Here is a 23,586-nt window from a genome sequence, read left to right as displayed (position 1 = left end):
TGAAGTTCTTCCCCCTTACCTTTCCAGTGGCAGCATGGACATCTCCAGCCCTCTGCTAGCTGCTGTTTTAGGGATGGACCTCTGCTTTAAGGGGCTAAAAATAAGTTAGTCTTTCTTTTCAAATGAGAAGGGTGAGTTAGTGAACTTCTTACTCTATTTTGTTCTACAGCAGGTTTGTGTGTATCTCATGTTTCTGTTACTGATTCAGATCTGTAATTTTTCGCAGGACTTTTTATTATTTATGCAGTTATAGTTTCTTTTGTGTTGCCAGCCACTGACAGATGGCTTATTTCTTTAATCAAACAGTTCTTTGAAATGTGTATCTATCTAAACAAAATAATATGCTGAATATCTGATCCTGGAAAAACAAATTGTTTCCAGTCTTCCTGAGGGTAATAGAAATATTTTAAAGTTAATGTTATCATGTGAATATTGAATTTTTACACATTACGATAGGTTTTTTTTTTTTATATATCTAAAAAGAAAAGGGGGGGAAAAAAAGCCAAGATAAAAATTTCATGTGTCTTTTCTGCAGATCTGTGCAGAAGTTCTTCTGAGAACTAATGTTACTTGCATCTTGCTGTAGGAGTAAATGCATGAACATTATGATTAGCTGGAATATCGCTAGTTCTTATCCAGAAGAGTACATCATTGCAAAACTAACGCAGTACCCCAAGAAGTAAGTGTGAGGAGTGCTATGCTTTTATGACTTTTACTGAAGAGAGTAAAATTCTTCTAGATTGTCTTTCAGAACAGCAGACAGTTCCAGTCACGGTATATTGAGATAAATTCCTTTCTGAAATTCTCTTAAAATTGGTAACCATAGTTGAAATTATTTTTCCAAATCTATTTCTGAAAAGGCAGTTTCTTCTAAGTTACAGTGAGCTGGCTGTGTTTTATACTAATGAAAGTTCTTTTATTCTTCCCGATTCTTGAAGAATATTGTTCTAAGACAGAAAGAAACAGCATACAGATCAAATAGAGTCAGTTAATTTTCTTGCGTGGACTAGTATAAGGAACATCTGTTCCTCCTGGAATTCTACATGATATGATGGGTTTTGAGGGTTTTGATGTCCCATAACACTACTTCTGTTTCATAATGAGATATTTCTATATATTTCTACAGAGTAGGAGAAATGTAAGTAATGTTAAAAAAGAAAACAAAATTAACACCACAACCCAAAAAATTTCTTGACGTGGAAACATTTTTGACACAAATTCCTGAAGCTATCAGTGTCTGGAAATGTTTTCAATGAATATTCAGACATCATTGGAGGGTTCTCAGAAATATCTCTATCACCAGTCTAAGCCTATCTCCTTGTTAATAATTCCAGAGTTTGCATTGTCTGAAAGCTTACTGTTACCTACACTTTACTTACACTGTTACCTATGTTTTGAAAACTGTTTCCTTCAAGCATCAAGCCAGATCTCTTCTCAGTAATTTTGAAACACAAACTGCTATTCTTGTCCTTTGAGCACTTTGACTAAAAACTAGATATTTTGTGTAATTATTTCTTCCTAGTGTCTTATTCAGGGAAAAAGGATTATCATGTCCTGAGAATTGAACTACAAAGTGCAATTATGATAATGCTTTTAATTTAGAGTTTCTGTAAAATTTATTTCTAACATTCCAATAGACTTTTTTCTTTAGAAACTGAAAGTAGCTCAATTAGATGTCCATAGTATCTCTGAAGAACACTGTCCCATTTTCTTCTGAATACACGTTATATAAAGCAGTGCTTTAAATAATTTCTAAAATTTCACATAATTTCTAAAGGAAAAAAAAAGAAAAAAACAGCTGAATTAGATCATAATTTGTCATGCATTATTGGGAATTACTCATATGTTTTGTTATTCTGTTCCATGGAAATCTTCATGCCAAAAGCTTTTCTAATAATGAGTGTACTGTAACATCCTGGTTCTTTTATTCCAAATCACGCACTGTCATTGCTCTGTCCTATCACCTTTACAGAAACTTTCCATTTTATAGAAACTTCTAAAACCAGAATAATTGTGACCAAATGGCTTAATCTTACTTGTATTTGTATCAATGTTGTGAAGAATCAAAATGTTGATCCTTCCGTTCTACTCAGTAGTTCATCTGCCAAGACAAATGACCCACTTATTTAAAGGATTAGGCAATAATTTAAATATTCTTATTAATAAGATGAATGTAATTGATAGAAGTAATTGTATAGCATGTAGTGAATTATTGAACATAAAATTTTAAAGAAACTAAAGATTTTACTGATGCAATTGTTTCTAAGAGCAATATCTATTTTTACTCCTAAAATACAGAACCTTTTAATGTGAGAAATACAAAATCTTTGAAAAAGGCAGTGTTGATATACTCCTTTCAGTCAAGATTTTGGTGGTTTAAGTACAGCAAAAACTTCCATTTTTCCCAATAAAAGAGGGAGTTTAATGCCATTTGTGATTTCGGTAGTGGTAGTTTACCTGAATTTATAAACAGATGGTTTAGTCCTCTGTGTCTGATACAGGTGGCGATGCTACTTTTTTGTTTGTTTGTTTGTTTTTGTTTTTTAAATGTTGATCAAATTTTATAAACAATTTTGGAAAGCATCAAAATGCCTTGCACAGAATGTCCGCTTAGCTACATTGCCCATCACTTGGCTACATTGCCCATCACTTGGTTCCATGCACTGTGGGCTCCTTGGTCTCCAAAGGGTGTTCAGGTCTATGTCAAGTAACCTATCTTCTTCCAGACTGTTTTCTGTGGTCAGTTTTGACTAGGCCTTTCATGGGTCTCTGAGTTTGTGAGGGACTTTATAGTGGATCTCTGTGCTTCTTCAGGTCATTTATTTTAAGTGAGCACCCTATGAAAATTGGAAATGGCTTTGAATATCAAAATCCAGGGTTTAGCAGGATTGTACATTGTAATCCTCTGACATTGTAACTCTGAAGTATTTTCAGCATAGGAAAAACTCAGAATAAAACCAAATTGGTATAAAATAGATTTGTAAACAAAACTGCTCCCTACTACTCCTACTACTTTTTTTTTTTTTTTTTTTCATGACAGAGTGTGTCTTTCTAAGCATAGCAAAGTTCAGTGGCTTTCAGGTTGCACAAACTCTGTGCAACATCCTCTGCATCCCAAGGCAGTTCTTTCTTCTGACACCCTGCAACCTGGCTGTATGCTCACGGGTTATTTCAGTAGTCTCCTATTCACCACATCTTGCCTCAGATTCCCTTCAGACTTTCTTCTCTCACTCTTGGCTTGCTCTTGCCTACCTCACTGTAAGAGGTTCCCCCTGACACAAGCAGGCTCCATCTGCTCTATAGCAGGAACCTTCTCCCTTTGCTTCAGAAGGCTGCAGTTAACTGCATGGGCAGGGAGCCCTCCCAGCCACAGTCTTCCTTCCAGCAGCAACCCCACAAGGAAAGACAGTCTTTTTGTCCACCAGCAGACAAGGGAAGGTGAGCTGAGAACCGTTGAAATGAATACCATCCATCACAGTGTTTTATGTCTGACAAGCTGAAATTTGCTCATTTCACTCTTTTTAGCATGTACAACGTTGTGGGAAACTTGCTGGTTCTCTGAGCTGCAATCAGAGGAGAGGCTTCAAATACTTCTGGAGGATCCCTGAATTGACACAACAGTAAACCAAATCTCAAACAAGACAAAAGTAAATATTTCCCCAAATTCCTGAACGCACTGCAGTATTCTACATTTTGCATTAAATTAACGGATTAGCAGAAGCCCCAAATACAGTCTGAACTAATCAAGAAGAACTGACAACTGCAGTAAAAACCTCTCCTAAATCAGCTTTATTCTTGTTATTAGGTCTTAAAGGCCCCAGCTAAGAAGCCTGAGTGCACTGAAGACATTGTAGAACCACACAGTAAGAGACAGCTCCTACCTCAGAAAGGTTGCAGTTGAAATGGATGAAATATTGTCAAGCACAGCACTATTACTCTCTGATAGAAAGACTGAATTTAACTGACACACTCCCTAGCTCAAGGTCAGGGAAGGACTATGACAAAACTGGAAGCTGAACCAAAATCTTCTGAGTCCCAGGCTAGTGCCTGAGCCAGAAGACGATCCTTCAAACCATGCAGAACATTGCCATTTGTTTTCATATGAAGTGCTCTCTTTCATGCCGGTGGTTCTCCAGCACCTTTTTGCATGCCATTCCATCTCTGCCACAGAGCATTCCTCCTGTAGGTGTTCTTCTGGCAACGTAGCAGCTATCAAAATAAGCCAAGTGCATCTACCCTCTCTGTAAGCAGTTTTCAAAAGAGAAAGCTTTTGATAACAAAAACCTGCACCAACCAGTCCTGCAGGAAAAGAAAACAACACAGAGAATCCTGTCTTTCCCTCTTCCATCCTTTTCTGTGCTTTCTACAATCTTTCAATGTCAAAGTCTGTGCAAAGATGAAATATTTGGGGCAAATTAAAAAAAAAATTAAAAAAAAGAAAAGAAAAAAAAAAGAAAGTCAGAGATACGTAGTTGTAAATAGATTTTACTATGCGATTCTCTTCTGCTGAAATCGTTCCTCTCCAAAACATAAAACCAGAGCAAGATAAAGCAATGGTATTGTTTAATGTCATATTTATATCTTTCTCATTCTGATCAGCTTTTAAGTAGTGCATATGTCCAGATAGAGAGCATAGAGTTTACCTTTATTGTCCATATGCTAAAAAAGCAAAATTGGCTGCCAGAATTGGTTTCCAAAATAAAGCTGATGTTATCAGAGAAAAAAAATGAGGGCCATTTAATCCTGTCTGTCTTCTGTATTCCTTCCCGCTTTGGCAGTGCTTTATGTGCCCTTTCCCTAGAAATATTAATGAATTCTTGCAAGTGTAAGATATACAGTATGAATTCAAGAATAACACAGCGCATAGCTTCTTGAAATCAATACTGAAATTCATAGTGTTACTTCCATTTAAAAACATGGGCAACTGTGAAATAGTATTTGCTAATCAAATATTAAATCATCCATTTTTCCTCATAAGGAAGGGACAGATGTTTGTTCAAAACAGGTCTAGTTGCAACTGGCAGAGATAAGAGGAGCATTGCTTAAAGAATTTTTGGGGAGGCTGAAGTAATGAATTTAATTGACTTGTCTGCATGCCTAACAAATATTTATCTTCCTTTCTCATAATTGCTGTAGCAGGCTTTCTGCCTATGAAGGAAAGCCTCAAAAGTGAATATGGGGAATCCTGACAGGGAAAAGTTTTATTAAATAAGAGGAAAAGAGAATGCGCTTCAGTTGTTTCTAGACTTCTTATTTGTTATGGGGAGGCATGTCTAAAAGGAACATTTTGTGAGTGGGAGCAGTGTTGAAAAATGAGATTATATCTTTTTATGTTAAATCTGTATTTACAGGCAAAGCAATTCGTTTGCTATTCTTATATTGATTTAGGAAGAAAGGGGAGAGGTTCTCAGAGGTAATTAAAAATAACTGATCCAGCAACTATGTGTGGTGCTGGGGAAAATGTATTAATCTATTATTATCATCAGGAAGGGCTATAGAAGTCAGAGGAAATGTTGGTCATCCCGCTGTTTTCCTCAGCTCTAGCTTGCTAGTGACACTGTTACATCAGGGATGAGGCCTTTCATGAAAACGCAGATGGCAGCAGGGAGGGGAAGCAGTGCAGTCACTAAATACACTGACAGAGGAGGGAAGGACAAACATGGGATATGTACTGATGGCAAGTCCAGAACTTTGTTGCTACAAAAATGTCAGGTTAGAAACCTGTCTCTAATTAATCAGGATAGAACATACAAAGGCACTACTTGAAGCTAAGGTTGTGGTAAAATCCCAGTTGTAGATTAAACACAGAGACACTAAAACAAAACCAGTAAGGATCTGGTGAGCTCACCCTTCACAGCAACAATGTACAACCAGACATTTACTTTGTGGATTTGATCATAAAACATTATTTAAATTCTAGTTGTAAACAGAAAAGCTGTTGTTTCCATGGTTTGATCTCTGCTTTAACCCAGCAAGGAGCCCTGAATTTAGTAAAAGATAGCATTGCCCTTCCTGAGATCTTTTTCTAGGCTTTTTTAGACCTGTCAACCAGTGTCCTACCCACCTCTGTGGAGCAACTGGAAGCCTTTTAGCTTTTGCTATTTGTTAGATTTTGAACATCCAACCCATAGCATACACGACCAATCTTTCAAGGTAATTGTGATGGTGAACAGTCAGTTACCAATCCATAAATTATGCAGCCCCTTCTATATACAATAAATTCTGAGCATGTTTCAGAATCATGAAGTCCATCCATGGAGCACTTTCAGACAGAAACAAGGTAGAAACCCATCGTCTAAATCGATTTCTGTAAATGCATCAGCTCCCCCTCAGCATGGTGTCCCAGGGGACCCTGATGGCACTACTCCATTTATTTTTGCCAAATCCCATATGCTGCAGGCTCCGTTTAGCAGGAAGCAGGTCACTGGGTCCAGCCCTGTCCATCAGCATGACTGCAGGGAACTGTGACAACCGGGCTCAGCTGCATCCCAACGCAAGCACTGACTGGCCTTTCTACCAGGCAACGTCAGAGAGATTCAGCTCAGTGGCCTGGGAAAAGAAGCAGTAGTCCTGGCTGTCTGCCAGGAGTGGGAGAGACAATGCACGTAGGATTTTGGTGAAGCATGAAGAAAACTAGCTGCATGCCAATCAGCCATTTTGACACCTCAGGCTATTATCTATTACCCTATCTGAAAGAATTAAGAGGAATTCTTTTGTATTCTGTCTCTCTCCACTCCTAGTATGCTAATGTGAAAGCTTGATGCATCCCTATTTCATTATCTTCAAAAACGGAAGAGCAAAGGAAGAGAGAGATGAAATCTGGGATTTTTAAAATAGTAATAGTTCCAATAACTTGTTTCATGTGAACTTTCTGCATCCTTACGTAGCTCCTGTCTCTATATATGTTGTCAGTAACACGCTATCAATGCATACGATTAACAATGCCAAAAATAAGTAAGATTAAGGAGTGGTTGATATTGTTGTTCTCCATCTATGTGATAAAGCTTGGTGAGACGTATTAGTGATTAGTAAAAGCATAGATGTTGGCTCTATTAAGTACAAAATAAAAGTATTCCTACACAAGAACAGGAACTTAGGGAAATTCGTAGTGGTAAATTCAAGTGGACAGTTTGAAATTTGTACACCGGCTTCCTCTTCCAAAGAGCTGAGCATAGCAGTGCCTCAGTGTGAAATGTCTTGCACCTCAGTGAAAACCCTGAGGAAAGCAAGCAATTGAAGATGGGCCCTGTGCTAACTTGAAGGCCAAGAGGGAAAGTAGCTAAGGTCAGCCCACACAGTGTGCCGCCCTCTGAGAGCTAAGCAGCAAGAAATCACAGGCAAGGAGGAAGTCTTCACCTAGGGCTCTAGGAAGCATCTCTATCTGCTGAGGTCTACCTGCAAGCTGCTGTAATTGCCAACATCTAGATCCCTTCCTGCATGGAGACAGCTGAAGTTCACTTCTGCTTTTTAAAATGTGGACAGGCAAGAAGGGTGCTGATAGCAGCACCAAATTTTATTTAAAAGTAAGGATGTTTGTCTGAGATATTGCTACCAAAGGTCCAGATGTGAATGATGGGTATGTCAGCATTTTTCATCAGAGGTTTGCTGTTGATTTTAATATGAACTAAGTTTAACTTAGCTGATAACTTGCCAAAATAAACTTAAAAATACTAAACATTGTATTCTTTTTTGTGCCATGGTAGTGCTTCAGCAGGAGAGGTAGCAGCTGTCCTCAGACAGAGCAGACACTCTCCCTTCTACTGCTGAAGAACTGACCTTCACATTTTTGTGCTGTTCCTTATATTTCAGTCTATGATCTACACTCCTCTCTGTTGCCATTTCTGTTATGACCAAGGATTCTGTTCCCCTAGCCTTCCTCTCCTTCCCAGCAGCAGCTGGTTCATAATCACCCTCTTTTTAAACTTTCTTGAGAAGAAGTTGGTAAGCTGCCTCTAGAGTGATTTGCTCTTTAGGAGTGGTTTCTGGAGAGCTGTTCTGAGGAAATCAGTAGCAGTCCTATGCCAAGCGTGGTATCCTAGCTCTTCTGAATCAAAGCTTACTTGAGTCAAAATGTTACCCTCTTTTTCACAAGCTAATGCTTTTTGGCTGGTTTACTAGTATGTTCTTTCCTCCCATGCCTACCTAGTATTTCATTTGCATTTGTTGTGTGTTGCTGCTGTATATCTGATCTGCAAATATCAACAGAATTCATGGTATTTAAGCCACTGCCTGAGTGATGCCATTCTCAGCAATGTTCTCCAGGATTTCAGTGATTTCATTATGTCTTGTTTTAGTAAATGGCTTCTAGCTTAGGTCAGTCACTTTTGACAAAATGGGATAGCAGCTGGAGTAATTATTTCATTTATTTTAACATACAGATATAAAAGGAAAAAAAAGCCTTGTTTCAACCAATTTTTGAATGTTAAGACAACATGCTCATCTTCATTTTAACAAAAGACTAACAAAATCATCAAAATGTACAGATTGTCAAGAGTGATGTTTCATGATTACAAATTACTACAACCTTTCTTCTCACTGCTTTCCTTCTCATTTGCTGAAGGATTCCTCTCCTCCCTAAAATTAAATTGAAACCATGCAAAATGAAATAGGTGCCTGTGCAAACAATTCCTTTAAAAACAGTGGATAATTTGTAGGAGAAGACAAACCTTCTGGACAAATTGTCCAACTGTGAGATGAACAGGTCCCCGGGGGTGTTTTAAGGAAAGGATGGACATGGTACTTAAGGACATCACAGAATCACAGAATTGAAGGGGTTGGAAGGGACCTCGAAAGATCATCGGGTCCAACTCTCCTGCCAAAGCAGGTTCCTTAGAGCAGGCTGCCCAGGTAGGCGTCCAGACGGGCCTTGAATATCTCCAGAGAAGGAGACTCCACAACCTCCCTGGGCAGCCTGTTCCAGTGCTCTGTCACCCTCACCGTGAAGTTCTTTCTGACGTTGGTGCGGAACTTCCAGTGCTCCATCTTGTGGCCATTGCCCCTTGTCCTGTCCCCACAAACCACTGAAAAGAGGTTGGCCAAATCCCTCTGTCTCCCACACCTCAGGTATTTATACACATTGATGAGATCCCCTCTCAGTCTTCTTTTCTCCAGGCTGAACAGACCCAGGTCTCTCAGCCTTTCTTCATAGGGAAGATGCTCCAGGCCCCGTATCATCTTTGTGGCCCTCTGCTGGGCTCTTTCCAGGAGATCCCTGTCTTTTGTGTACTGGGGAGCCCAGAACTGGACACATTATTCCAGGTGAGGCCTGATCAGGGCAGAGTAGAGGGGGAAGATCACCTCCCTTGACCTGCTGGCCACGCTCCTTTTAATGCATGCCTGGATCCCATTGGCCCTCTTGGCCACCAGGGCACACTGCTGGCTCATGGTCAACCTGTTGTCCACCAGGACCCCCAGGTCCTTCTCCTCAGAGCTCCTTTCCAGCAGGTCGTCCCCCAGCCTGTACTGATACGTCCGGTTGTTCCTTCCCAGGTGCAGGACTCTACACTTGCTCTTATTAAACCTCATTTGGTTTCTTCCTGCCCATCTCTCCAGCCTGTCCAGGTCTCGCTGAATGGCAGCACAGCCTTCTGGCGTGTCGGCCACTCCTCCCAGCTTTGTGTCATCGGTGTACTTGCTGAGGACGGACGCTATTCCTTCATCAAGGTCGTCGATGAAGATGTTGAACAAGATCGGACCCAGCACGGACCCCTGGGGAATACCACTAGTCACAGGTCTCCAGCCAGACTCTGCACCGCTGATCACCACCCTCTGAGCTCGGCCAGTCAGCCAGTTCTCAACCCACCTTACTGTCCACTCCTCTATCCCACACTTTCTCAGCTTTGCTATCAGGATGTCGTGGGAGACAGTATCAAAAGCCTTGCTAAAGTCAAGGTAGATGACATCCACTGCTCTCCCCCCATCTACCCAGCTGGTGATGCCATCATAGAAGGCAACGAGGTTGGTCAAGCACAACTTCCCCTTGGTGAATCCATGATGACTACTCCTCATAAACTTCTTCTCTTCCAATTGCTTGGAGATGGCATCCAGAACAAGCTGTTCCAACACCTTTCCAGGGACAGAGGTGAGACTGACTGGCCTGTAGTTTCCTGGATCCTCCTTCTTGCCATTCTTCAAGACTAGAGTGATATTGGCTATCCTCCAGTCTTCAGGCACCTCTCCTGTTCTCCAGGACCAAAACCATGTCTCCAGGACATGGTTTAGTGTGTAATAGTGGTGGTAGGGGTACGGTCGGACCAGATGATCTTAGAGGTCTTTTCCATCCTTAATGATTCTAGGATTCTATGCTAAGCTGGGTGTTGATCTGGCTCAATGGCAGAGCTCAAAGGATCATAGGGAATGGATCCTACCTCTGGCTGGTAAAAGGTCACCAGTGGTGTCCCCAAGGACTCAATTCTGGGGCTGGTTCTGTTCAAACTTTTATCAATGATCTGGATGCAGGAATGGAGTGCATCCTCAGCAAGTTTGCCAATGATACTAAACTGGGAGTTGACATTGACTCCCTGGATGGTGGAGAGGCCTCGCAAGAGTAATCTAGATAGACTGGGGCACTGGATGATCATCAATGTCATGAAGTTCTTGAAAGGTAAATGCCAGGTGCTGCACCTGGGACAGCGTAATGCCGGACACAGGTATAGAGTGGAAGACAAGTGGCTGGAGAGCAGCTGTGCAGAGAGGCACCTGGGGATGCTGATTGACAGCAGGTTCAACATGAGCCTGCAGTGTGTCCTGGCATCCAAGAGGGTAAACTGTATTCTAGTGTGCATTAAATACAGCATAGCCAGATGGTCAAAAGAGGTGATTCTCTCACTGTATTAAATGTTGGTGTAGATCCACCTTGAATGTTGTGTGCAGTTCTGATATATGATATCTCCATGATATAAAAAGGATGTTAAGGTCCTTGAAAGCATCCAGAGAAGGGTAACAAGACTGGTAAAAGGGCTGGAAAGCATGTCCTGTGAGGACACCTGGATTGTCTAGTCTGGAGAAAAGGAGGCTGAGAGGTGAACTCATTGCTCTCTGCAGCTTCCCAAGGAGTGGAAGCACAGAGGGAGGTGCTGGTCTCTTCTCCCCGGTAACCGATGACAGGATGAGCAGGAACAGCACAAAACTGCACCAGGGGAGGGCCAAAGAGGCACTAGGGAATATTTCTTTACTGTGAGAGTGGTCAAACACTGGAATAGGCTTCCTAGCGAGGTGGTTGATATCCCATGCCTGTCAGTGTTCAAGAGATATTTGGCTAATGTCCTCAATAATATGCTTTAACTTTTGATTAGCCCTGAAAAGGTGAGGCAGTTGGACTAGATAATCTTTGAAAGTCCATTCTGTTCTGTTCTGTTCTATTCCTGTTCTGTTCTGTTCTGTTCTATTCCTGTTCTGTTCTGTTCTGTTCATGTCCTTCAGGGCTTGGACTAGGTATATTATAGTAATTGAAATCTGGATAGATTATTAATAAGTAGTAAACCATTAGGGGAAATTTTTGTGGGATAAGGGTTTAAAGTATAAGTTCTTTGAGACAGGGCCTATTTCCTCCTATATCTTCCATAACGTCTACTTGTTTTGGTGGTGCATACATAAAGATATTTGTATAAATCCCAACATGATTTTTTTCAGGCTTTTGCTAGCAAATGGTCTGTAATGTGCCTCATGCTGGTTTGCTTTTTAAAAATAAAATAAATATTTTGAACTGACTTTGATCTCATTCACTTAACTGTTTTGAACAAAACGTTACTAGGATATTTAGGACACGGATTTACTGTCTGTGCGTGCTGTCTGTAATGACCCAGTAGACCAGAACATCTTCAGAAGAGCTGTCACATTCTATCAAGTCAATGATCTGTGAAATATAAATTCTCTATGGAAGTTGTTATGGGCCATTAAGTAAATAATAATACCTATTTTATAAACTCTATATTAACTTTATATTTATTACAGAAGATCAAATTGATATGATAAAATAAAAACCAGCCTGAGCCACCAACTAAAACTTAAACCTCTCTGATACTGAAAAAGCTTAAGTTTTGTTACACACATTCTTTTTGTAAGTCTGTAGTGTAAAATGGTGTACAATTGGTGTAAAATTCCAGAGTACCCAAACAGCGTTTTTCCATAACATTTTCTGTCTAGTTTTGAGAGCAAAGTCTTTGCCTAAGCTAGCTTAGATAAGTTAAAAGAGTCTCTTCCACTGGGCTGAAGGAGAAATTTCTTGCAGTGTGCACAAAATTCCAAAATCCAGCAATTAACAAAAGTAATTGCGCTGAATTCTCTCTGAGTTCCCTGGAAGGCATTAATTTTGAGAGTTCCATTCCAAGTGCTATATGTCACTGTTTGAAAATATTTTATGTGGTTTTCCCCAGGTGATACAGGGTAGGACTCTGATCCCCATTTCAGAGAGGAAGAATCTGAAGCATAGAAGTTAGGATTTATCTCTCCTAATATTAATGATCTAAAAGTTAGGCGCTGAGCCAAATAGACTCTCTTTATAGTCTCGGAAAGAGAGAAGCATCCCCATTGGCAGGATTCAGCCTAACAGCAGCGTCTGAAGCATACATTTATGCTTCTGTTGAGAACTGTGCTGGATCTGACAAAGCTTGTTGTCTCCAGGCTACCTTGCCAATACATTGGTTTCTACTAGTGGCAGCTTCCTTTGCAAAGCCAATTGCTTTGATCCAGAAGTGCTCCACATTACAACCCAACACGTAACAGGTTGAAATCCAGAGTCTCTAAGCTCACAGGCAAGGTCTTTAGACAAACATTACAGTGCAAGAAGGCTCAGGATGTTTGGGGTTGTTTTACCAGTCTGCTGATAGGCAGAGGTCAGGGTGATGAATGCCACCCAATATTTATCTGAGATAACACTAATATTGAGTAGAGTAAACAAATAAGCTGGCTATACCAGGTTGCATGATCTATCTATGCTATTCAGAATTAATATTTTTAATAGAAGGTTATTTTATTTGTTACTTTGTTAGTTTGTTTGTTTTGCTTTCTTTGGCTAAACATATGTTCAAGCGTGATTCAGATATCAGAAACCTGTATTAGGTGGGATGAGGTTTGGAGGATCATCAGAGGATCCAGCAAAGTTTGAAGCAACCATAGAAAAAGTTAAGGAAAATCAGGCAAAGCAAACACTAACAGATTACTAGATTCAGTTGGTATTAGCATATTAGCAGTTCATGCAACTGCCAGATGAATTAGCTGAGTTACTTTTAGTATTGGGAAGCCTTAAAATTTCTTTGGGACCCAAGGTCCAAAGAATAACAAATATGATACCGGGCTTTACAGCAGCGTAGGGGCCCTTAAACTTTATCGTTTTCATGGGCTAATTAGTAGAAAATATAAATGATGCATATAAACATACAAAAACATCTGACCTACTTGGGATGAGTCATTGTGACTTCTTTAAAAGGAAGTTCTTTGAAAACCTTGGTCTCTTTTGAGGAGGCTAGCAAACATACATAATGATGATCTTATTAATATAGCCTACTTTAACTTTCAAAGGGCTTTTAACAAGGGCTTTTAAAGAACCTAAGCTGTCATTAGATAAGAGATATTATCATGGATAAATAATTGGTTAAATATGGGAATGGAGTCCAGGGGAGTTCAGGAAAGCTGTCTGTGTTGCTCAGCATATTCATAGAAGAAGGAAAAAAAAAGGGATGATCAGTAGTGATGCTACAAAGTTAAAAATGTTAGTGAGCACAAGAGTAAACTGAAGAATTGCAGAATGATTTTGCAAGATGGATAGACTAGACAATAAAATCATAGATTAAATTCAATGTAAATGCGAAGGGATATAATGGGGAAAGCCAGTTGAGATTCACGTATGAAATGGTAGACTCTGAGCTGACCATTACAATTTATGAGTGAGATCTAGGGTTGTGGTACCTATAAAAAAGTAGGCATTTTTAATGCTGTGTAAACATTTTTTTATATATATAATTCTTTTTGTAGCCTTTTCAGGAACATATCAGATGGCAATGCCAGTTTGAAAAATAAATCATTACATCTTTCCGTCCACAGTCGATAATTACCAGCACCTAACTTGGATTCTGTTTAGAACATGACTGATTACAACTAAAATTGTATAGTATGACTCATCAGTTGATAATTAGATCTCCCCCGTCATACAGTACCTAAGTCATGTCACCGTAATCTATAATGATAAAGGAAAGAATGACTGATTTCATGTTTTTGGCAAACAGAAGCTACAGTTTTCTAATATAGTCATAATAAGGAAATCGATAGGTTTCTCTTGACTATTGACTTCTTTGTAGATACTTTTCTTTTATGGTATCTTTGTATACCCTTTGTATATCCTTCATTCATATGTATGCATTCTTGATGTCTTTTTTTTTTCTTTGTATTTGTTTTCTGATTTCCTCTTCAACTTCCTATCTTTCACTTATATTTCTCACTAGAAAAGAAAGATAAATGAGATTCAAAACAGGAGCTATGGCTTCATTATGGACAGTTTTTATTTTTTTTAAGACTTATCAAGACACAATGCCAGCAAGAAATCTACTGCCAGAAACCATACATGATTACAAGTATTGCACTAAGAGGAGCAACTGCTGTAGGTGCTGTGTTGAAATAAGGCTGGAAGTGATAAGGGATGATGTTCTATCTTAACTGAATCTGCATTTAGACTTTGATTAATGAGAAGTACAGACGAATTTAAATCTTGGGTTTTGGTTTCAAGCATTGATTGTCAGATTGCAAGGTTCTCCATTTGTTTCTGAGAAGTGGGGTGGGAACTGTGACCATAATCCTGTAAGCATTTTGATACATATTTATTTTATTAAGTTATATTTATCTCATTAGCACAATAAAACATTTCAAATAATTAAAAGACAGCGATCTATTTGCATGCAAGTTTTGCAGGTAGGTACTCCTGTCCATATTAGTAGTGAAATAGCTAAATGATATCAGTGTATTGAAATACTTCAGCAGTGGAAGCAATTGAACAGATGAATACTTAACATCATCATCAACTGTATTATGTCTGCTTGATGTAATCAATATTAAAGGTTTTTATACTTCTGTAAGTAAGAGTAAAGGTGTCCAAGGAGAGGACTTTCACTCCTACTTTCCCATGCTTACTAAGAAACAAATTTCATCTCCCTTCATCAGTCTTAGTCCTGATCCACATATTGAGTCCAGTGGGTCTGCTTTAAGCAGCAACTATAAGCACCGTGCTTAACTGCCTGGAAGAAAGGAGCCTTTGTGTTTGACGATACAGTTCTCTGATCTGGTTGCAGATTGGAAGGAATATGTAGCATCCCTTTACATCTGACAACTAGCAGAAACTGATAGCTCAAATGCAGAGTCAGGGGTTTTGAAGGAAGCAAAGCTTATTTTCATAACTAACCTTCAACTATAATCCTGACACAAACTTAAAAGATGTTTCTACACATTAATAATACTTTAATCATTCCCACATGCAAATCAAGATGCATAATTTTTCCATAAATCAACACTATTATATATTTTATGAAACTCTGTGTTCAATGCTATTCTCTGGAAAAACTAATTAAAATTGTCAGTTGATAAAGTTAATGAATGATAGTATTTCCCATGTAACACTTACTATAAAATATTTAGAAACTAAAACTGGTACAACAAATATACTGAGAAAATCCACAGGTCAGAGTTAAGGTTATTCTGTAATGATGAAATATGCATTCCTTTTATGCAAATGTGAGTAATATATGAATAATATATGTTTGTTATGTAGGCAATGTAAAATTTATGATGTCCTTTAATATTCACTGCTTGGGTTTTAAGTACTTTGCTCTGTAAATGATGCAATAGGTAAGTACGTCTGTGTCGTTTAACAACCTATGTAATTTGTGTTAGGGCTTCAGTCATTGGCAAAGTTTAGAACTGTTTTAAAGACCTGCAAAGATTTGGTGTGGGGAAAATTTAAATCTGATGATTCATTTGGGATGTTTGGAACTTTTATGAAAAACTCCCTGAAGAGCCTCACACTTGAAATAATTGAAAGATAGCATGTATTCTGCTAGTATTAGTGAATTCCTTTATATATCTGACACCTACACAAAGCTGTAAAGATCTGTTTGTGTGTTTTCTGAGGTTCCTCGCACTGGTTTAGTGCTTCAGGGCTGCTGCAAGCAGCTTCGTCTGTTCTGGCAGCTAGTCAAGGGCAAGGCAAATTCTTCCTCCTTGGGCTGGTTTAGTGTGTCTTACTGGGTTTTGTTTTAAGACATGCACTGAAGGAAATGGAGACTTTCTCAAGAAGGTAACAGTTTGAAGGTTTGCTGGCTTATAATGTAGCAGGTTACTGGTGGAGTGCAAGCATCTAGTCCAAATCAGAGCCTCAAGTGAAAACAGAAGGAAGTGGAAAGCATATTCTCTGCCTGTGCTTTCTTCCTAGCAAGGAAGGGCTCTAGGACTAGTCCTTTCTTTGTAACAGACTTCAAACAGGCATGACTGAATGAATGAATGAATGAAACCTCGTAGCTACTCAAATGGGAAAGTTGTTGGGCTCCCTGCAAGCTCCCTGAGACCTAGTACTGTAAGCCCTGACAGCAGGATGTGGAGCAGCTCAGCCCCTGTAACAATCCTTTTTCCCCTCCTTTTTTTCAGAAGGAGAAAGAGATCACTTCCTTGAAAGCTAACATATCCTTTTTACACATATGTCTTTGGGAAACAGCCTAAGTGAGTAACAGTTGTGAACCAAAGCAATGAAGCACCTTTAGAGTGCTTTAAATCTAACTTCTGTCAGACTAACAAGGGAATCCACAGAGTCTACTTCATCTCACATGGCAAATTTAGTCCAAAATGGACTTTTCCATGAGGAGAGGTCTTTTTGCTTGTTGCCTTGAAGATGACAATATCATCCAGCTTTCATCTTCAGATCCTGAAGGGCCTTACAAAAGAAGGAGGCATCGTAATCCCCCTCTTTGGATGCACATGCAGCTTCAGGAGTAGGATGGCTTTGGGAGAGTGTAAGGCCAGCCTTAGAGACAGGAGTAGAGAAACAGACTGCAACAGAGCTTGCAGTCGCTGTGAACACTTGAATGTGGTTCTAAAAGTTGTCGGAGAGACACTTTGGTTCCTTTTTGAGTTTTACTTCTCCTATAAACAGAGTTTTGAACGCTGAAAAACTGGGCTATTTGTAACCCATTGGAAATGAATGGCTGCAGTTTGCAAGTCCTTGATTATTCAATGGGTTGCCACTTAAAGTTGCTCACCAGGGTGGCATGTGGGCTGCCTAAAAGGAAGAAATCTGGGGGTTCCTAACACTTAGGAAGTCAGTGTAAGATATATGCTTACAGTTCTCATCTCACTGAAAACACTCCTTGTTAGCCAGCTTTTGTCAGACTGAGCACAACTGCATTTTTTTGCTTCCTTCTTGTATTCACGTTGCCAGATGGTACTAAAAAGGAAAAAGAGGAAATGAATCACTCTCTCTAATAATTTTCATTGTTGGCCCTGCCACTGCATGCCTGCTTCATTTGGATGAATGTTCCCAGGTGGGCGCTGGCAATCACCAAACTTTTTCAAACTCTTCTCCCCTTCAGCCTGACTTATTGCAACTTTTCAATAAATAAAAGGAGCTTATAAAAAAGATGGAGAGCAACATATTGCTCATTCAGATAATGACAGCACAAGGGGGAATGGTTTAAAACTAAAAGAAGGGAGATTTAGATTAGAGGTTAGGAGGAAATTCTTCACTCAGAGGGTGGTGAGGCACTGGCACAGGTTGCCCAGAGAGGTTGTGGATGCCCCATCCCTTGAGGTGTTCAAGGCCAGGTTAGATGAGGCCCTGGGCAACCTGATCTAGTGCATGGCATCCCTGTTCATGGCAGGGGGGCTGGAAATGGTCTTTAATGTCTTTAAGACCCCTTCCAACCCGAACCCTTCTATGGTTCTATGATTTACTGGTCCTGGATTCCACAAAACTGCTCTGTCTGGAGGTTCGCACGCTTATGTTGCAAATAAAAGCAATGGCTTAAAATTTTCTCCTGCATTTTCCTCCCATGCAAGACTTGATGAGATGTCTGACTTAAGCACCTGGTCCTGACCGAGGCTTGATAAATTTCCTCTTTTTAAATGCTGTGAATTCTTAAGGGGATGAGTCATTTTTCACTCAGCCATGGATGGAGGGAGACCAACATCTGAACACTATCACAGAGATACTGAACAGTGTCTCTGTTGTTAGACAGAAGGGCTAGCTATTGCTGCATAACAGGAACCATGTTTGATAGCTTTCTTATATTCTTAATATTTACAGTTGGAGCGATGATAAAACTTGCATGTATAAATTAAAGCCAAGCAGCTATCCCTTTGCAGCATCTTTTAATTCTCTTGGTGTTATTTTGTTCTTGTTTTAAATGTGGAAATACTGAAGTTGATACAAGGGGCAAAACTAAAACAATAACTAGACCCTCTTAATTCCCTAAGCACTTAAGCAATAAAGTTGCACGTCAAGAGGAACTGAATGAACCAGGCTGTACCCATTAACCTCCAGAAAGCACATTTCATAGCCACTTGTAATAACAAACAGAAAGCTGGAAGTAGAATTCAAAATCAGCATGTGAGACTAATCCCACTCCCCAAGAACAAAGTGGAAGTGTCTCAGGTACTTGAACTGAAGCCTGCATCACAGTAGAATACAAAACTACCTGAAAAATCCTGTCTGTCCTAGTACACCCTTGTTCCACCATCCTCACATGATAAAGGTACAAATCCAGTACTTCTCAGAAAGTGTTTCTTAAGTCCTTGACATCACAGGTTCTCAGCCTAAAGTAGTCATTTGGGAAAGGGACACTTTTCAGTTTGTTACTGCTTGCTGTTTGCATATTACTGGGATCTAGAAGTCCCAGCAAAGACTGAGAGCAGCCAGCAAGCTATACATTGTGGCAAGCGTTGCACAGTTGTGCGATTCCTGTTTTAATGAACTTGTATGTTCTTGTGTGATTCCTGCTTCAACAAAGTTGTATGTTCTGAGTAGAAGAAAGAAAAAAGGATGTTATCTCAGTTTCACAGGCAGGGACTTCACAGAGGTCAAAGGGCTGAATCTGAAACTAGAGCCCTTAAATCTGGTGGCTTCAAGATGATCCTCCCTACCTATGGTTTTAGCCAGCAGTTTCTCTGATGTCTCAGCTGCCTGCAGCTCCCAGCTTAACAAGGTCAAGCTCCTTCGGAAGCACGCTGGGGTGTAAGCGTGTGGGGTGTTCAAACTGTTTTATGCCTAGGTCTTCATTCCTGTTCCACCCAAATGAATTGTTAAGCCCTTGATATGAATGTCTCAGCTTGGGCATGTCTAGAGGAAGAAGATGGTCTGCAATATTCAGTAACCTTATTGACATTTTTCTGACACTTGCTATTAAAACTTATTAGGCTCAGCATGTGTATGCCTCATTTACCCCTTCTCACACATTCACTTGATAACAGTTTCCAGCATATCGTACTCTTGTGTGCTGTTAATAGCTGTAAATCTTTTGACTGCTTCAGTGATAGCCAGGGCATTTGATCAAAGTTTTCTGCTGGTGCCTACTGAAGAAAAAGTCCTCAGTTACCAGGCAAGGGCCTAGACCTCATTCTTTTGCTCTTCATAGCAGTATATGATGTGCTGTCTTAACTACTGCTCCAGACAAAATATGTTGTTTTGGGACTTCTGAAGTGGAGCTGAGCAACTTTGCCAGCTCTGATGTGGTAGTTCCCTGAGTAGTAGATAAGACGAGACTGAGAGCTCTGTGCTATTCCCATTATCTCCTCTTGTATTCCTGCTGCGTACTGGCAGTTGTCCGGCTGCATTTGCAGACCTGCTGCTAGACTGAGTGCAACTTCTCTAATGCCTCCTTAGCCCACAGTGGCTGACTGAGCCCCAGGTCATTTAGCTAAAACATGCTAAGCAGCAGAAAAGAGCCACCTGTGTTTTCCAGCTCTGTTACAAAGGTTTCCTGCTCTTTAGGTAGCTTTCAACCCCCCTTAACTCTTCCCTCCCCCCCCCCCCCCCCAAAAAAAAAAAAATTCCCCGTATATTTTAATTTGCTTTAAAAACAAAAGTTTGACTCAGTCACATTCAGCTGCAGTGTGCTAATGTATGGAAGTGACAAATAATGTCTAATGTGTTCTTTATTGTGCACATGCCTCTTTGAAAAGATGAACACGAGATAGTTTGAATATTGTATGAGATCAGGCACCGAACTCAGAAAAACAGAGGGCTTTTTCCTCACTAAAATTCAAAGGGGAGACAGTTCAGAAAGCAAGTCTTATGTAAGTGTGGGAGAAGGAAAGAATGGGAAGTGGGCTGGAATTGAATTTAGCCGTAGAGCGAAGTACTTGAATAGATCATCCTCTTCTCTTTCTTTCCCCACACCTCACGAATTTCTTTCTTCACAGTGACAGTTTTAAAGCTGCTGCTGCTGCTGTAAAAGCTGAAACAAGCAGCAGAGAGCAGTACTGAGCTGCTTGTCTCTGATGGAAATGGTTGCCATAAGGACAACTGGTCTACAGAAGCAGAAATCCCAAACACGATGCTAATCCTTCTCTCTGGTTTAGAAACTGTTCTGATTGTCTTGCCTTCGCGTAACTGGGCATATGTCTGAAAAGGAGAGCTGAGGCAATGCTGCAGCTTGTCAACAGTCTCCTCACACTCCCAAGCTACTTCCTCTTGGGATGGAATCAGGCTTTGCTTTTCATCAGATTACTTCTTGGTAAAAGCTTTCACAGTAGAAAGGAGGTGAATAATAAATAACTAAAAGGGGAGGGAATAGAGCAAAAGAGGGAAAAAAAGGAAGGTGTATTTTAAATCAAATGTTAAATTACCACTTACAGAGCCATATTTTTTTTGTCCTTTTTAATGGAAAGGAATCAACAAATGTCATTAACTGATGAGGCTGCCTTCTTTAAGATCAAGGCATTTTTTTTAAGTGGAACTGCTGAACAGTGTGATATTCTTTTAAACAAGAGTTTTGTTTTTCATTAATGAAATAAAAATCTCCAGGGGAGGAGGCCATATAGAATGAATTATATATTCCAGATTTCATGGAAGTGATTTAGTGCTAGCACATGCTTCGTGCTTCAGATGGAATAATGAATCTCGGGTGATTTAGTTCAAATGGCATTTGGGACCATGTCTGCTTTCCAGGAGTGGGAGGAGGGCTGTTCATCAGAAGCAACAGCAATTTTGATTGTGTTTATTTCTTACCTCCCCTCAGTATTCTGTCTCCGTATGTTCCCCCTGTACTATATAGCACCACAGACAGAGAAAAAAGAAAATAAGATGCTTGTATTTTGCTTGTCTGCATTGCATTTGCTCCACAGATGAACTATTTCCCATGAGAAATTATTTTTCACAACTTCCTTAACACACACTCCCAAACTCACTGGCTACCTTCCAGTGCCAAAATACATCTCAGGTTCAGGTATGTAATGAGTCTGGGTTTATACTGATTGTATCTGCAGGTTGCACACTCCATTAGAGAAAATCTTCCAGACACCCAATATGATTTAATTTTTTTTCCCTGTAGCTAAAGAGCATAAAAAACTACAAACTTGTGTCTTGTGAGCTCCAGCCTCCTCTTGCTATCAGGTAGTTGGGGATTGTCCCTTTTTTATTATTATTATTATTTTTAATTTATTTTTATTTTTTCCCCCCAGAACAAACAATTCCACAAATCAGGTGTGAACTTACCAGTCAGCTGTCTCTACATCTGTTTATCTGGATGCTATACTCCTTGCACTCTTGCACTTCTGTATTAGAAAGGTAAAGGTGATATATTTGTGAGAGTTTTGAAAGGATTTGGTATAGATTTTAAAGATTTCTAAGAGCTGTATTTATAGCAGATCCTGTTGAATGCAAATGTGTAGGGAAGCAACTGTCATGTTTTATTACAAACCTTTACAAGCTATTATTTTACAACTTATCAGTTTATTAGCTAAAATTGCACACATTGAGACCTCATTAAGCCTAGAATTGAGGGAAAGGCTAGATATAGTAATCGCCCTCACTCTGGGCTCTGCACAGAGTTGGGATGTCAGTATCTTGGCTTTTATTCTATACTAAAAGAGTTCTGCAGCCTTCCCCATGGTGGAGGTGCATGGTGAGGTGAAAGGAAGTTCTCCAAAGTCATAGAACGGCAGAGAAGAAACAGACTAGGAGATTCCTGGAAGGCATGGAGGATAATTTACTGACACAGGTGGTAAGGAAGTAAGGAACCGACTACAGAAGGTGCCCCACTTGACTGGTTGTTTGTTAAAAAGGAAGGTCTTGTGGGTGATGCGGTGGCTGGAGGCTGTTTTGGGCAAAGCAATCACAAGATGATAGAGTTCATCTTTGAGAAAGCAAGGAGGGTGGTCAACAGAGCTGCTGCTTTGTTTTTTCAGATGGCAAAAGTTGGCCTACTTAGGGACCTGGTTGACAGAGAGAAAAAGAGTTTATGACCTTTGGAGAAGGGGCAGGCAACTCAGGAAAACTATAGAGATCTTGCAAGTTTATGCAGGAAGAAAATCAGAAGGGTCAAAGCCCAGCTAGAACTTAACTTGGCTAATGCAGTAAAAGACAATAAGAATGTTTTTATAAATACATAAACAACAAAAGAAGCATTAAGGAGAATATCCAGCCTTTATTGGTTGTGGGAGGAAACATAGTGATGGGAGATGAAGAAAAGGCTGAGTTACTTAATGTCATCTTTGCCTCAGTCTTTATTAGTAAGACTAATTATTCTTGGGGTACCCAGCCCACTGAGCTGGAAGACAGGGAGCAGAATGAAGCCCTTATAGTCCAAGGGGAAATGGTTAACAACCTGCTACACTACTTGAACACACACAGATCTAGGGGGTTGGATGGGATCCACCCAAGGGTACTGAAGAAGCTGGCAGAAGTGCTCACCAAACCAAGTTCAACAATTTACCAGCAGTCCTGGCTAACTGAGGAGGTCCTAGTTAACTGGAGGTTAGTGAATGTGATGCCCATATACAGGAAGGGCAGGAAGGAAGATCCAAGGAATTACAGGCCTGTCAGTCTTACTTCAGTGCCAGGGAAGGTCATGGAACAGATCGTCTTGACTGCCATCACCTGGCATGCACAGGACAACCAGCTGATCAGATCTAATTGGCATCGGTTTACAAAGGTCAGATTCTGCTTGATGAACCTGATCTCCTTCTATGATAAGGTATCTGACCTGCTTAGTGGATGAGGGAAAGGCTGTGGATGTTGTTTACTTGAACTTCAGCAAAGCATTTGATACCGTTTCCCACAGCATTCTCCTGGAGAACGCTCATGGCTTAAATGTACTGTTCAGTGGGTAAGAAACTGGCTGGATGGCCAGGCCAAAAGGGTTGTTGTGGATGGAGTTAAGTCCAGTTGGTGTCTGGTCATAAGTGGTGTTCCTCAGGGCTCAGTATTGGGAACTGTTTTGTTCAACATTCTTATCAGTGGTCTTGATGAGGGGATCGAGTGCACTCTCAGTAGGTTTGCAGATGACACCAAGTTGGGCAGGAGTGTTGATCTGCTTGAGGGTAGTAGGGCTCTGCGAAAGCATCTGGATAGGCTGGATTGATGGCCACATGCAGCTGTATGGCATTCAACAAGGC

At 40.2% G+C, this 23,586-nt stretch overlaps 1 protein-coding gene across 8 annotated transcripts in view; it reads left to right on the top strand.

Moving 5' to 3' along the window:
• The window catches only part of LOC308188017 (uncharacterized protein), a 625,739-nt gene that overhangs the window by 307,943 nt on the left and 294,210 nt on the right, over window positions 1–23,586 (top strand). The window contains exon 5 of one of the 8 annotated variants that reach the window (XR_013945079.1): window positions 3,526–3,748. The exons of the other annotated variants lie outside the window; for them this stretch is intronic. The gene's annotated coding sequence lies outside the window, so the exon portion shown is untranslated. Of the gene's footprint in view, window positions 1–3,525; window positions 3,749–23,586 lie in introns of those variants that run through there. 8 annotated transcript variants of the gene reach the window in all.

The sequence above is a fragment of the Anser brachyrhynchus genome, assembly GCF_964034855.1.
Source record: "Anser brachyrhynchus genome assembly, chromosome: 1".
Taxonomy (NCBI): Eukaryota; Metazoa; Chordata; class Aves; order Anseriformes; family Anatidae; genus Anser; species Anser brachyrhynchus.
The sequence above is the reverse complement of the archived record's forward strand: the minus strand, read 5'-3'. Positions and strand labels throughout refer to the sequence as shown.